We start from the raw sequence: 15,759 nt of genomic DNA, 5'->3' as shown, positions 1-15,759 counted from the left end.
ATCATTACAGACATAAATTTGCATTTAAATGAAAAACCTGTGAGATCTGCAAACCCCTTCCTCCATTATTGGTTCTTTCAGTGAAACAGATAAAGTGACATGAATGATTTAACAGAAACTGCTAATCAAAAAATGAGGGAGTCAAACAGTGTTTAGGTGTTGTGCATTAGTGTTTTTTTTACTTGTATTTCAGGGATTTGCTTATGTGCTCAAATTCATCTTACTGTCCTCGAGCATGTGGCATTGTTTTGAACGTGTGACTTGGATGGTGTGTGTTGTTTTGTGTGGTCTGATTTACGAGTCTTTGCTTGTCTTTATGGCCCAGTGAGTGATGAGTGTAATCAGCTTACACAAGGACTGCTCCCAGCCTTGCACTGTCTAACAGTAAACACACACACACACACACACACACACACACCTCATTCAAATCTCGACATTATGCAATATTAAACGTTCACATAAGCAGCAGTTACATGCTCTGTGTGCAGGGCAATATCTCCGGATCTTTGCTGTTTTGGTCAGGCAGAAGGAAGGCCTCTAATTTGGTCTGAGAGATTTTTAATCTGGACAAACTATTCAGTTTGTAGAACATTGTGATGTTGAAATGAATATTAACAAGGTAACAGTCAGTGCAACATTAGGGCTGGGAGATGTAGTGAAAAATGTAGTGTAAAATAATATCATATGCGTGATTGTCATGTACTATCATTCAAATGGTTATAGTTATTTATTTCCTACAAAAAAATAAATAATCAGTATTATTTAGCAATTCAATTGATTAAAAGTTAACAATAAAACATTTTATAATGTCACAAAACAATATATATATATATATATATATATATATATATATATATATTTAAATATAATTGCTGTTCTTTTGAACTTTATATCCATTAAAGAATATTAAGCAGCTAGCTGTTTTTAACATAATGATAAGATGTATTTCAAACTATTGAACTGTTGTGTATTCAAACTAGTTTCCAAGCACAAAATATTTAAAGTGCAAGCTAAATATTAATTTTTCTAAAAGATTTGACTGTTGCATTTTAGAAATATATATTTTTTAACTATGTTTAATGCCACACACACATACTTCTTTTTTATCATGAATATTTAAGATTTTATATATATATATATATATACGCCTTATAGTTCTTCCCCCCAAAAAAATCCCAGTATTTTAAGAAATAAACAGAAATAGTTTTTTTTTTTTTTTCGTCAGTTGACTGACACTGTGCTTTATTGCTGTACAGGGATTTTATAAAACATTTCAAAAACAAAATATGTACCAAGAATTTATTTTTCTTTGCCCTCAAACATGTCTTGAAATAATAGGCATATTTATATAGAATTTACAGAAAAAAAAGAAAAAAAAACACACACACACAAAAAAACACATTACATAAAAAAGCATTAATTTAATATTTAGATGATCTCTGCATATTTGAGCAAGCACATGAATCCGAATGAGTTATTTCTGGTGTCTTGAGATGGAGATGTCAGTGTTGTTAGTAAAGAAGCAATCAGTCAACTCTGACCAGAAGAGAGTCGAGTCTTAGACAAGAAAATATGGTTTTGGACTCCAGCTCGACCCTATTCTCTTGAATGAACTGGTCTCGACTACAACACTGGCAGATGTCCCCTACATACAGATCTTTGCCAAACAATTTCTGCCCATTATTTTGCCATCAAAACAAGATCTCCATTCATTTGAAGCCATTTTGGGTTGGAGGGTGAGGGTTTATATAACAGGATGGATGGTTCCACAGCTCCAGTTTAGACAAAGGGCATGATCCAATGATGTCTATATCTCCACAACATATCAGACTAAGCACAGAAAAACAGACAGACGGGCCGTGTACATAAGAGATCACATGCGTTAACATACGTTGCCTTTTCAACAACAAAGTAGAAAAATGGGTTCATACTGTACAGTTCTTTTCATTCTCTTTTTGCTTTATAGTATTGATGGCAAGACAATACTAGACATTATAAAATAGAGTTGTTGTTTTTTTTCTTCAATAAATAAATGTTTCAAATAATTATAACCCTGTTAAGCAGTAGCGATGTAAAGCAGCTGTGGATCAAACCCATGAAGTGAGTTCCGGTCATTGATTTTAATATGCGTCTGCAAGACTGCACAGCAGTGAAAGATGCTTTTAAACCACCGTCCAATGGAATGGGGAAAGGGACTATTCACATTAGGTGGGACATATAGAGACAGAAGAAGATACGCGATTCAAAAGCTTTATAGCAGCCCATTTTTTGAGCTGTCTGTAATGATTAATAAAGCCAGAAAGTACTACTCACAAAACTGGGGCTTAAAATAATCTAATTTGAATAAATGTTAAATAGTGTTTCACACTGAAAATAAATTACCGTTTCAATACAATCATTAGTTACAACTGGTTATACAAATCATACATTTTAAGTCACCATTTTTCCAGATTTAATGTATGCACATTTAAATATTGAGACCAGAGAGGTTGACATGGATCATTGTGTCAGAAAGGGGCTGAACTGGCTCTTTTTTGAACGTCTAACATTCGGGGGAACTTTTTCAGGATGCCACCTTAAGGATAAGCACACAGGCATGAAGTGATGCTCTCAATGAAGCCTAAATGAAACACAGTGGCAAAGTGCAACTTAAACATACTTGCACAAACACAAATGTTCTGTACAATACATTAAATATCTTTATACATTTTGAAGACTGACCGAAGTCCTGCGAAGACGGACAACGGCTAAAGAGTTCCCCATGAATAAACAATCATTCTGTAGTGAAACGATATTCACACTATAAAACCCACCACCTTAGGCTTTCTGTCATTGCATCCTTGAACATTCAGAAATAACTTTCCATTATGAAGACAATAATATGCCGCAGTCTGTACATAATCCATCTATTCAGTCATACTGAATTCAATCAGAACCAGAAGGTCAAGTTCTGCTTATTCTCAGAAAAGTGTCTGTACTTCAAGTACACGGGTTTGCTTATGGTTTGTCTCCTGCTGAAAACCCAGTGTTCAAGGTCTGCATGTGCACACTGTATGGATGAACCAAATGCCACGAGGCCTCTGTTTGGAGGCATCGGTGCACCTTCACAAATTAGGAATGACTAGAGAGATGAATAGTTTGAAGCTTCAGGGAGACCAACGGTCATGTGCTGTTTGTACAGGTTGTCTGCTAAGGTAGTGACATATATCCATACAACCCAGCATTCGTGCATAAGCACCTTTGAGGAAAAGTCCAAAAACGGTTACGGGAGCTTTCAGAGTCGCATCGGCAGTAATATCCATCCCTAGTAATGATTGTTTCATCTAAAGGTGTATTTGGAAAATTGTGCTTTTTAACCATTTGATATAAACCAGGCGTCTTCAAGTTTGTCAAGAGAAACTTTTGGTTTCGCAAGACGTACTCATTGGCCTAGGGTGATCAATGAATGTAGTTTAGAAGCTGGTGGAAATGTTGTGGACCTGTGATGTTACTGGTGATTTCCCTGAACTCTGACCTCTTCGTAAGGTCAAAACCTGTGTGATGGCTGCCACCTCTGATGGAGGGTAACCAAAGCACCTGAAAAAGCGTAAGGTGTAGCTGCTTCTCTGAACCTGAAGGAGGACTTTGTTCACAAAGCTAGACCTAGGAGGTCAACACAAGTCTTGTAAACTTTAAGGTCTGTCGCATCCATGTGTCTCGAGTGTTTCGAGTTGGAACAGAATTGGCACTTTTAACCCAACCGGGTCAACAACAACCACACGTGGAGCGACCAGCACCAGGGTTTAAAACTAAAATACGGCCCACAATGTAGACTACAGCACACAGTTGAGATTTTTGCACAGCCCTCAGATAGCGTTGATGAGTTGTAATCAAAGCAACCAAAAATTGCAATTTTCCAAATGGTGTGATGTTTGGGACACTGCAAATGGTATTCAAAATAGCCTTCCACCTTTTGTCTGCCCAAAGATGAGTTTATGTTTTCAAAGTTGGGCTTGGTAGTCTTTGGGGACTTCATGTAATTTGGTCCCAGTTGGCCATTAGTTAGAGAGATGGCGTGGAACAATTTTCCAAGGAACCTTTCCTTCAAAGAAGTGAAGAAAGAAACAATAACAAACTGGGAGTCCAGAGTCTGGTTCTGTTTAGAGGACGCCACCCCTATGTGAAGGGCAGAACTTAAAAAGTGCCATCCGGCCTAGGGAGTGGGGTTTAACTGAGGCTTCAGGGAGACCACGATCTCTAGGGCGATGATTTCTTTCTGGGACTCTTGGGCTTCACTGTTAGGGTGGGTGAGGTTTTTGTGTGGAGCCAAGCGTTCTGCCAGTCTGGTCGGCCATCACAAACACTCCTCCGCCAGCACAATAAGTCCTGCAGAGTGGCCCACTGATCCCCACATACACGTGACCTCTGGAGAACCTGAGAAAATGAGAGAAAGGTCATTCTTAGCATGGTGCATAAAGGATTTCTGCACACTTCAGGTCTAACCCTGCTCCAAAAACACATGCCTGTTATTTTCCAAGTAATTCTGAGCACCATGATTGGTTGGTTCAGGTGTGTTAGAGTAGGGTTGGACTCTATAGAAGCAGGTTTGTCTACCCATGATCTACGGTACTTACTGACAATTAATAGAATACCAGTGATCCAAATTACAATTCCAATATAATTCAATCATAACATCAAAATAACACCAGAGGTTAATGAGATAATGCACAAAGCATCAGGAAATGAAATTTGACAGAATTTATGGAGCGGTGGTATGAGTGAAAGTATTGGTTAAGTTAAGACATATAAAAGTGCTAATGATAAAAAAAAGGGGGAAAAATATTTTCATAAACTTACTTAAATCATGTGCCAAGTTCTTAAAAATGTATTCTTTGTATATATGTTGGTTTTATTTAATAAAATCAAATACAGTAAAAGGTATTAAAATCCTCTCCTTAGACCTTGATACATGTGAGTGTACACAATTTTTTTTTTTTTTTTTTTATTAAAGAACAAAAAATGGGGGTGGGAGTATTCTTTACAAAATGTCATGAATTATTCATTCATAATTCTCATTAAGACTTTGAGTAATTGCACCTCATGATATTTTGAACCTGAAAACACTTTGCCATGATAAATCCAAGATAATTTGCCATGACCATAAAATCCTATATAATAATACAATTTATAAGCAGTGAAAGTATTTTGTTATTTTTGTCTTTAATAAAAAAAAATATATATACAATTTTATATTAAACAAACTTTTTTTTTCTACTTTTTTTTAATTAACAGTGACAGTTTTTTTGGACAGTTACAGAGTGGAAGAGAAATAAAATACCTGGATAAGAAGGGTCTACAGATGTATATATAAAAAAATTATATATATACACACACACACACACACACACATATACATATATATATATATATATATATATATATATATATATATATATACACACACATATATATATATATATATATATACATATACACATATATATACACACATATATATATACACACATATATATATACACACATATATATATACACACATATATACATATACATATATATATATATATCCTTTTTCTGACAGCTGCTGCTACATTCAATAATAAACCCTCCCATACACAAAACCCACCCATAGGCATCTCTCATCTATCATACGTCTAATCAATAAACATAAATAAATCCGTCCCAATCATCTGCAGATGGAAAATGCCACAAATGGTACAAGACCTGCCTGCTGTGCCTCTGATCCAATCATGAGGGCTTCAGGGTCATGTGGCTGTAGTTTGGTCAAACAGAAAACCCCTGTCCATTTGTTCACTCTCTCTCTCTCTCTCTCTCTCTCTCTCTCTAATAGGACGCCTGGCTGAGTATGATGGCACCAAGTGAGTGACAGTAGAATGGACAGACTGCCACTTGTTATTACTGGTAAAGTTAATAAGTAAAGCTAACATAATCCTGACAAACAGTCTTTTGGACATAAAGTTGTAGTTTAGGAAGTACAAATCTGGGCTCTTAACCTGGATCAAACCCTGAAACTATAACTGTCCTTGAGCAAGGTTGTTACAGGTGAAACAGTCCTATTGATATGTGTTGAATGTGCTAAAGAATATAACAAACATGGCAAACAGCAGAATTCAAAAATCCATTGCCAGAATATACAGTGATTAAGGCTTTGCAATTCAAATGAGATGAAACCTCTGGAGTTTTCCAAACAAAATATGGACCCCATTATAGGTTAGTATTCAAATCCATCTCAAATGATCAAATGATTTCAGAAGCAAGTAGATGTATTTTCAGAAATGCATTTATTTTTTTAATTAGGAAACTTTTTTTCCTTGAGGATTAAACCTGATTATTGCAGTTAATCTATTTGTTTTCTGCATGAGGAGAGCGTTTAGGAAGATATGGTGGTGTGTGTTTTTATACTATCTAGAATGACGCAATGGGATGCCCTTGTCTGGGATGCTCTTGTTGGCTCTGAGAGGGAACTCATCTGGAAACAGCAGAAGCGTATTCTAGTAACCCAGGCCATCTACAGAGAAGTGCACACCCACGTGCTGCTCGAAGGTTCTGATCCATAATTTACACCTACATCACCTGACATCACTACGTTAGCAAGCAGAGACACAAAGATGGCACACAGTGTACTAACCTGAACAAATCGCATACACTCATTAAGACCCAGCACGACGCCTGTGTCAATCACTGCATTCACACCTGTAATGCTATCTGGACCGTGCACAAAGACCTGGATCACATGCAGCTATTCATATTCAAGCACAAAAACCATTATGTTTAACCTTGCATTATTTATGGGCTTCATCAAAGGGCACACATGCACGCTTAAAGATGTGGATACAGACAGGTGGGCTACATGACCACTTATACTCTAAATTTAGCCCAGCCTCACAAACCATCGGGGACATCCAGTTCTTTGACAATCAACTGACAGAATATTCAGTGATTCAGGTTTTGCAATTCAGATGAAATGAGGTCTCTGGAGGTTTCCAAACAAGAAACAGTTCCCATTACAGTTGGTGTTCATATCCAGATAAGTGCCTACTATACATAAAAAAAAAAACAGAAGCACATATATAGACATACTGTATTTTCAGAGAATATATCTTCAATTAAGATCATTTTATTTCAGCATTTGTTTGTAAACAATTCAGTATTTGTCAAATACAATTTGTAATTACTTATTAACTCCTATTTTTAAGCATAACTTTGCCAGTATGTAAAGAATAAAAAAAATAAATATCTTTTTTTATTATTATCTATTTTTATTTTATGACTTTTTAATGATATTTTGACTATAAAACAAGACCAAGACCATTTCAACTGCATGCAATTTAAAAATCGTAAAACAAACACACTAACAGCACGTTGCAAACCGAAGGGATGTCACAGCCAAACCAAAGGGCTGTAATTTTGAAAGTGTGCATGTAAATAAGGGCAGCTGGTCAGTAGGTTCAGAAGAAGGGGAGGACACATGTAAATATCCTGTCCCTGGGGAGAGGGGCGGCCCGTGGCCTGACATTCAGCCCGGCTCACCTCTTCATGAGATATAGGGTTGGAACTCAATACGGGTCATGGCTGAATGTCAGTGTAGTGAAAGGTCAGCAGGGACACGTGAGACTCATCACGGTCTTATCATCCATGAGGCGTCTGCACTGCATTAACCCCTGAAACTACCAAAGCAATCTTGATACAAAGGGCAAAGGCCAAGGAATCATCATTAACATGCATATTAAAGGATTTCCACTCTTCTGGGGTATCCGGCTGAACATATAATTTGCTCTCTCCACCTCTATTGTTCTCTCTATTGTCCTTCATATGAAAGAGTATGTCTGCTATGTCTTATCTGTGCTGTATACCGTGACACTGGATACTATTCATAATAAGGTGGCAGTCAAGACAACTGATAAAATGCCTTTTCATGGCTCATATGCTTTTCAGCGTTTCTCAAAATGCCTTTAGGGTCTACTACAGAAAGCGGTGGTTTTCCACTGGTGGGTCACAAGCTAAAAATGTGTCACAGGTCTTTTCTAAAGGATCATGAAGCAAACAATCAAATGCAACTCTCCATTTAATAACTTGAAATGGTGAAATAAACAGGCTTATTAACTTTTAAAAGGAAGGCATCAAATGTGTCCAATCAAATTTCCAATTAAAACACAGCTAGTCAGATCAGGGCTGTTGTTAGGGGGGTGCAGCTGGTGCGGACCCCCCACCCCCGGAACGCCATCACGAATTAACCTTGCACCGGGACAGGCTTTAGCTAAGGACGGCCCATGTTACCAAGAATATCATTGTACTACCATGGAAAGTGTCCAAAATACAATACCATACCAGTATTGAGGTTTCATGACCAAAAATGACATATGGCCGCAAAATAGTAACTCACGATTCATTCATTTCCAAAGCTGATGGAAATCCTTGGTCTGAAAGTCTTCCAATGAATCAACTTGCAAACTGTGCTCATTGAAGATTAGCCTAAACACAAGCAAAGGACCAATCGGCCAAGTGCTGCGTGCGGTTCAACTGGTAAGCGGAAGAAAAAAAAAGAAAAAAAAAAATTCCTGGTGATGTCAGATTAAAGCTATTCTCATATGCCCTTCAGCATCTTCAGAGAAACTCTTAAGCGTGTCTTAGGCAATGTCGTGCTCTCTCACAAATAAACAAGAACATACAATCCCCAGGCTTGGTGCATTAAAATTGAGTTCCTATGAGTACAGCAGGACAGATCATTCAAAAGACTAGATTCATGTTTAACCGTAATCATCTGCCAAACACTCCTCGTGCTCCTGAAAAGCCTTCCGACCATCTGATGACATTAAAAAGCCATGAAAGGCATATCCAACCAGGTTAAGAGAGGACAAACCTAGAGAATCCTGATAATCGCATTCAGGAAAATCCTTCAGGATTATAATAGCTTACATGCATGAAGTTAAAGGACACCTAAGGTAAGGTTGAGCTCCAGGATAACAGTGAATGCTTCATGATACTAACCACCACATGAATGGTCTTTTTAATATAAATGTATGCATTTTTAACAGATGCTTTTATCCAAAGCGACTTACAGTGCATTCAGGCTTTCAATTTTTACCTATCACGTGTTCCCAGGGAATTGAACCCCAACTTTGCTCTACCAATTGAGCTACAGGAACACTATTGGAATATTATTATTATTATTATTATTTTACATTTTCCAGTATAAAATCATTTATATTGCAGGATATCATTTCATAATAAAGTGCAAAAGAAACGAGGCAATGCAAAGCATGCAATGTCATAGTTATGTCATCAGTTAAGTCATTAAGTTACCAAAAAGGCAATTAAAGCTTTAAGAAACTTAAGAAAGGACTGAACATAAGATGGAAAAGGATTGAACGAAGGATCAAGAAAAGAACGGGGTCGCCATGTTTGCATGTATGTAAGCATTTGTTACATATGAGTCACATTTAATAAAGTCTTCCAAAACTGTCCTGGAGCAGCCCAGCACTGTCTCCCTCATCTAACAAACCCCGTTCAACTCGTCAGCTCATTAGTAGAGACTTTAAGATCTGAAGTGGGTCAGAAAATGTGAGGAGCTGTGAGAAAATACGATGCATATCAGATCCGCGTCACATTCAGAAGTAGCAGCTCTTAAAGCAGCCAAAATAACCTCATATCCAGCTTCTGTGATGTGTGTTAATTTAAAGTACAAAAAAACAAACAAAAAGGAAATCAAGAACATTTGTAGCTTCAAGGATTCAGCTTTATTTTATTTAGAATTTAGTGTTTCCTTAACTTTATTCAATTTCTGTATGTTTCCCACTTGATTTAGGGCACAGGTAAATCTGACTTATTATAATGGGTTTATGTGAAGACTGTTTTAAGTTCACTTATATTATAAGCTATTTTTGTGTAATAAAGCGTAATAAATGTTAAAATTGATAGCTCTCAACAATACTGTAATGTTAAATGGCTATATTCAATGGTTAAATATTAGGAAAAAAATCATCATAAAAAAAAAAGAATCTATGTATAAAATTCAGACAGTAGTATTGATATCAGTGATACTTGCCTTCATTAATAAAAAAAGATGCCATTAAACAAATAATACAAACATACTCTCTTTATGTTGAATCCACATTAATTTGAAGACTGAATATGAAATGATTGCAATATAAAATGTATGTTTGAGTTTGAAATGCAAAGTATTATAGAAAATAGCTCCATGATCCTCAAATGAAGTTTATCTTAGCACATGTAAAATGGTTTGAAGATGTTCAGGTTTCACTATCAGTAGCTGTTGGCCATCCCTGGTATATATCCATCTGCATCATTTACACACAGTTTCCTCAGGCCATATGTGTGATACATGTGAACATGTGTTTGTGGTTTAAACATGAGAGCAAGAGCCACTGATTCAGTGCTGCTCCACACCCTCTATTAGGCATGATTCAGCAGGCAAAAATGAACATCTCAGCATGAGGACAAACTCCATGAAGGGTCTCTTTCTCATAGCAAAATCAATAAGCAAAACTTAAGAAAGGACAGAACATTAAAAGGAAAATGATTGAATGAAGGATCAAGAAAAGAACAACAGAAGAGATCCAGTGATGAGGAATGGAGGAATTTCAAAGAAAACTGCAGCTCATTTTCACGTGAACTGAGACTGGACTGTAACACTGCGTCTGTCTCCAATCTGACACAGCCAGAAGGGAGCATGTGTGAACAACAAGCTCCATTACATGCTGTACGGTAGATCATTTACAGTACACTTAATCCTCAATAATATACCATTTACAGGAATAGTTCACCCACAAAATAAAGTTCTGCCTCCGTTTACTCATTGCCATGTCAGTTTCATCTGGTGTGCTGTTATTCTTTTTTCCGGTTGAACACACGTTTGGACTACTTTTATGATGCTTTTAGCTACTTTTTGTTATTTATTGGTGTGTGGCCGGAATGCAGCTGAATATTTTTCAAAATTAAATTTTTTTGTTCCTAAGAAGAAACTCTTTTTAAAAACATAAAACAATGAGTACATTTCGAAACTCTTCATTTTTAGTTGAACTATTTCTTAAATACTGATTACCGCAACAGCATTATCCCACACGCTTCCCTACTGATTTGCAAGAGATGATGCAGAGCTGCAGTTTCTTTCATTATAATTAGAAGAAAAAAAAGTGAAAGACGTAAAAGATGGGAATTGCAAGGTGAAGGGCAGTCAGTGAGGTACTGTGCTATAGACCAGACTCACCCCATCCCTACACAGGCCCGAGGGCTCATTCAGCCCCCAGCCTACAGCGCCGCCCCTGCCCCGAAGGGCGAGAAGTTGAGGTGACCCCTCTGGAAGAGAGGAGAGAAAGACATTCAAAACACATAAACAGCATTTTTTACATTCTTTCCACGACAAGAAATCACGTGTTCAATGCATATGATTACCTGTAACAGATGTGCAGACATACTGAAAGCCTAGGAGACTAATCATAAAGAGACTGGATGATATGACTGCATGAGTACAAGGTTGCTTTGATTCAGTATGCACTTGTAGATAGCTTTTTTGTAGATAGAGGTTTTCATTATTTTATTTTAGTGGCTCCAAAAATGCATTTGGACACTTGAGTCACATTGCATTCCTTATACAAAGCATCAAATCATTATATCAGCAAAAAAAAAAAAAAAAACGTTCTATTAAGTGCTTTGTTCGAGATATATATATATATATATAATGATGTATCATAACACAGATCTGATGATATGAGTATCGATAGAGCTGGCCCTGTATCGATATTGTGGCCCGTGCACAGCAGTGTGCTTAATTTGAATACAAGAATAACCTTTAAAATTGGATTGAAAAGTTAAGAGCATAATATGTAGGGTACAACAAGGTTTAATCTGGGTACAGAGGAACACAACTGGGTAAAAACAGAGCTTTCCACCTGCACAATACGGAATTATCTGACAAGTGTGCTACTTATCCTTGTCAACCTGGCAACTGTGTGTACGCAATCTCTCCACTGTGGATAACCAAAGGTGAGTTTTCTTCATCTTATTCCAGACAGACTGGATGATGGTGAGATGAGATCTCTGTGTGGAGCACTGGCTGATGTCAGACTCCTGGTGCAAACCAATATCTAACTGGGGTATTACAATTAATGGGTAAAATAATGTTTGGAAATGTAAACTGATATTTACTACTGACACACTACAGCAAAAGACAGAAATAACGGACTTAAAAACATTTTTGTTGGTAAAAATACTAGTGGCCTAAGACTTTTGCACAGTACTGTATACCACCACATATTAGTGCTGGGGGACAATTATTATTATTTTTTTTAATTGCGATTAAATCACATGATTGTCTGCGATTAATTGTGATTAAACACATTGTTATGCACAACATTAAATAATGCATTTATATATTTTTTCCATTTAAAAGTACTGCTATATGAACAAACGTGCTATAACATTTGGTTTGCAACACTTTAACAAATAAGGTGTGTGATGACACCCATCCCAAGCTAGTACTGATCAATATCCCACCCCCTCCTGTGACCCATGGTTTATCTGTATGTTACAATGCATTACAATAGATGCTTGGTTTGGTATTTAATTAATGCAATGGCAATCATCCTTTAAAAGTCTCAACTGTCCAAATACTTCTTGGGATCACTACAGTCAGCTGTGCATCTGATCCGAGGGATCTCCACATCTCAGTCAGCATCTACAGGACTGCGTGATACACAGCAGCTCTGTCAAAAGAGAGATGACCTCTTCCAGCCTTATCGCATACAGACACAGAGCAAGAATACTCCATTACCAGAGGGCCACTTCATTCCTCCAGCTGTTATTTCTAAGCAATCTTCGGCACGTGCCGGATCCTAATGCTGATAAGGCCGGATTGTGCTCGTCTCAATCTCACTCTCAGTCGCGATCTCCAGCGAAACCAAGCTGATGAATAATTCAACATCATGATCTTCCGTGTGTTATGAGACATTACGATCTGGATCAATAAGGAGCGGATGGACCAGAGGAGAAAAAGAGTGAGATACAGTGAGCAGAGACGAGGAAATATGAGGCGGGTGTGTGCTAATACGTGTTGAGGGGCATTAAAAGGTTGTTTCCTGCTTCCAAGTGCCATAAGGACATTAAGAGGTAGAGCGTCCCTTTGAGGATGACCTCTGGTGGGGTTAAATTTGAGTGATGGGAACACATCGTCACTGCCATCTGTTTTCTTCAAGTCAGACATTAGAAAACAGGACTGGGATTTACTGGCACACATCGGCTCTTGTGTTGTTTGACGCCACATCGATGGTGGACATGATGTTTTAGCATCAGTTTGTTCAAGGTTTTGTTTCGAGAGCGGATATGGCACAGCATGGCAAATTTAAAACTTAAATATAAAGTTACCAAAGGACAGAGTATTTGTATTTGTAGTGAGTGAGTATCTTCTTGTTGATGTGGTTTAAAAGGTTAGCATCCAGTTTCAGTGACCACTAGCGAGTAGCTCACTTCCCTCTGTAGGGGGCTTTTCTGTTGTTTTGAATTTTTCATTATCCGGTTGAGTTTTATTTACGGCGTAGAAGGCAGTGCTGTATCTGTACAAGACATGTAGACATGCATCTATATGTTTTTTATGCATTAACTTCCTGGTTTCTATACGATCCTGTGACCTTGACCCCTATCATGTGGCACAGGCAGGAAACCGAGGACAGAATGGGATCCGGAAGCAGAGAGCCTGTGGCATTCAGTCTTTCTTGAGGTACAAAGCAACTCGGGTGTCACTGGTGTAATTCAAAATGCTTTTAGCCCATTACCTTACTATAATAGAACCCAACATTTTCATACATCATCGAGACTTCAGGGTGGAATAATGTGACAGCTCGTTGTTACTAGACTGACGTAAAAACAAAATAAGATCGTCTGCATTAAAATCAATGGAGATATTTGCATTGGGAATGTATGATGTGACATGATGAACATCTTGTACAGTGGTATCTATCCATCTATCTATCTATCTATCTATCTATCTATCTATCTATCTATCTATCTATCTATCTATCTATCTATCTATCTATCTATCTATCTATCATATCAGAATAATAGGAATTATTATCACAGGGATTAATTAAAATATGTAGTTTTTAATCATATAAACTAATAATAAAAATAACTAAATATTTCTATCAATAATAAAATATTTTTATATTTTTTTTTATTGTAGGATAATTATGTAATTCATACTAACACAGAAAACAGCTACTTTTAAACTGTACTAATTATTGTAGTATTAATTACTGTTTTACTGTAATTTTTTTTATCAAAATTATTCAACCCCCTTGACCTGCAAGACATTTTCCTGTGGAGAACAACATTTTATGAAATCAATTCAACAAAGGCATCAGTAAAGTATTAGAGAAAGTTTGTTAATACACTTTTGAGTGACTCTGAGAACGGAACATTGTTGAATCATGATGAAATTCAAATCGGCTCTAAACATTCATGTTCAAAATTATTCAACCCCCTTTGTGCAGAATCTTTCATTCTTAATGAACACTGTCTGTAAGTGTTTAGAAGCTTCTGTCACCTCTCTACTACAGTCTTGACCCATTCCTCGCATGAAAAAGCTTTCAGATCACTGATAATCTTTGGTTTTCACATTGCCACTGCTTTCTTCAAATTCAACCAGATATTTGCAATGAGAATTAAGCCTGAAGACTGAACAGGTCACTCGAGTACATTCTGTGACTGGTCCCTGAACCAAGCAGAAGTAGATTTGGATGATGTACTTCGGGATGACTGTCCTGCAGGAAAGTCCATTGATCATCAGCTTCAGTTTTTGCACCAAAGGCATCACAATTCTTGTCAAAATGGCCTGATACCTCAAAGAATCCATGATGTCCTTCATACAGTCATGATTTCCACTTCCTTCTACAGTAAAGAAACCCCATAACAGGACTGATTCACCTCCAAGTTTGAGGATGGAGATGGTGTTCTTCTGCTTATGAGCTTTGCCTGTTTTGCAGCAGACATCGCTGATCCATGGGTCCAAATGGTTCTAGTTTGGTCACATCACGCCATAAAACATTCCTCATGAGCTCCACAAGTCTACACAAAGGAATTTTATCAAGTTCAAGTTGTCCTTTGTTCTTCTTGATCAAGAGTGGTATTCATGGAGATGTCTCAAGATGAAGGCCGCACTTGTCTAGTGTTATTCTTACACACTGCTTTGAAATGGTTTCCCTCCTTTCATCGGGTCATCTTGCACGTATTTGGCTGTACATTGCAGGTTTTTCTCAGTTGCTCTGATTAAACATTTTATAAAATTGTGCTTTTTCTTCCACACCCTCAACGGTTTTCTGGTAAAACACACTTTAAGCTAAGAAATAATGCTGAGAGCTGTGTCTCTAGGAACTTTCAACGTCTTGGAAATCTTCATATAGCCTTAGCCTTTCTAAAGTAATACAATATTTATTCTCTCAAGCTTTTGTGAGATCTCTGTTGACATTTTTGCTGCTCAACTTCAACACATGCATGGGCTAACTATGTATGTGTGACGGCTCAAGCTAATTCTGTTTTTAATAGAGTTTCTAAAAGCTTAATTGTGTTTTGAGACTGTTTCATTCCCCACCATGCAAATGAGTGATTTAAAAACAGCAATGCTGAATAGGGGTTGAATAATTATGACATAGAAGTATTATTTAAAAAAAATCTTATAACTCAAAAATATGACATTATGTATTGACTATCACTTTTAATATGCCAGTG

General features: G+C 37.1%; 1 long non-coding RNA gene across 1 annotated transcript; it reads right to left on the bottom strand.

Moving 5' to 3' along the window:
* Nucleotides 1-1,407: 1,407 nt before the first annotated feature.
* On the bottom strand, nucleotides 1,408-11,529 carry LOC128019445 (uncharacterized). The gene is made up of 2 exons (XR_008185155.1): nucleotides 11,249-11,529; nucleotides 1,408-4,413 (listed from the first exon to the last, which is right to left on the bottom strand). It is a non-coding gene; the product is annotated as an uncharacterized LOC128019445 (long non-coding RNA).
* Nucleotides 11,530-15,759: the final 4,230 nt, after the last annotated feature.

The sequence above is a fragment of the Carassius gibelio genome, chromosome A9, assembly GCF_023724105.1.
Source record: "Carassius gibelio isolate Cgi1373 ecotype wild population from Czech Republic chromosome A9, carGib1.2-hapl.c, whole genome shotgun sequence".
Lineage (NCBI taxonomy): Eukaryota > Metazoa > Chordata > Actinopteri > Cypriniformes > Cyprinidae > Carassius > Carassius gibelio.
This window is presented reverse-complemented; position numbering and strand designations above follow the sequence as displayed.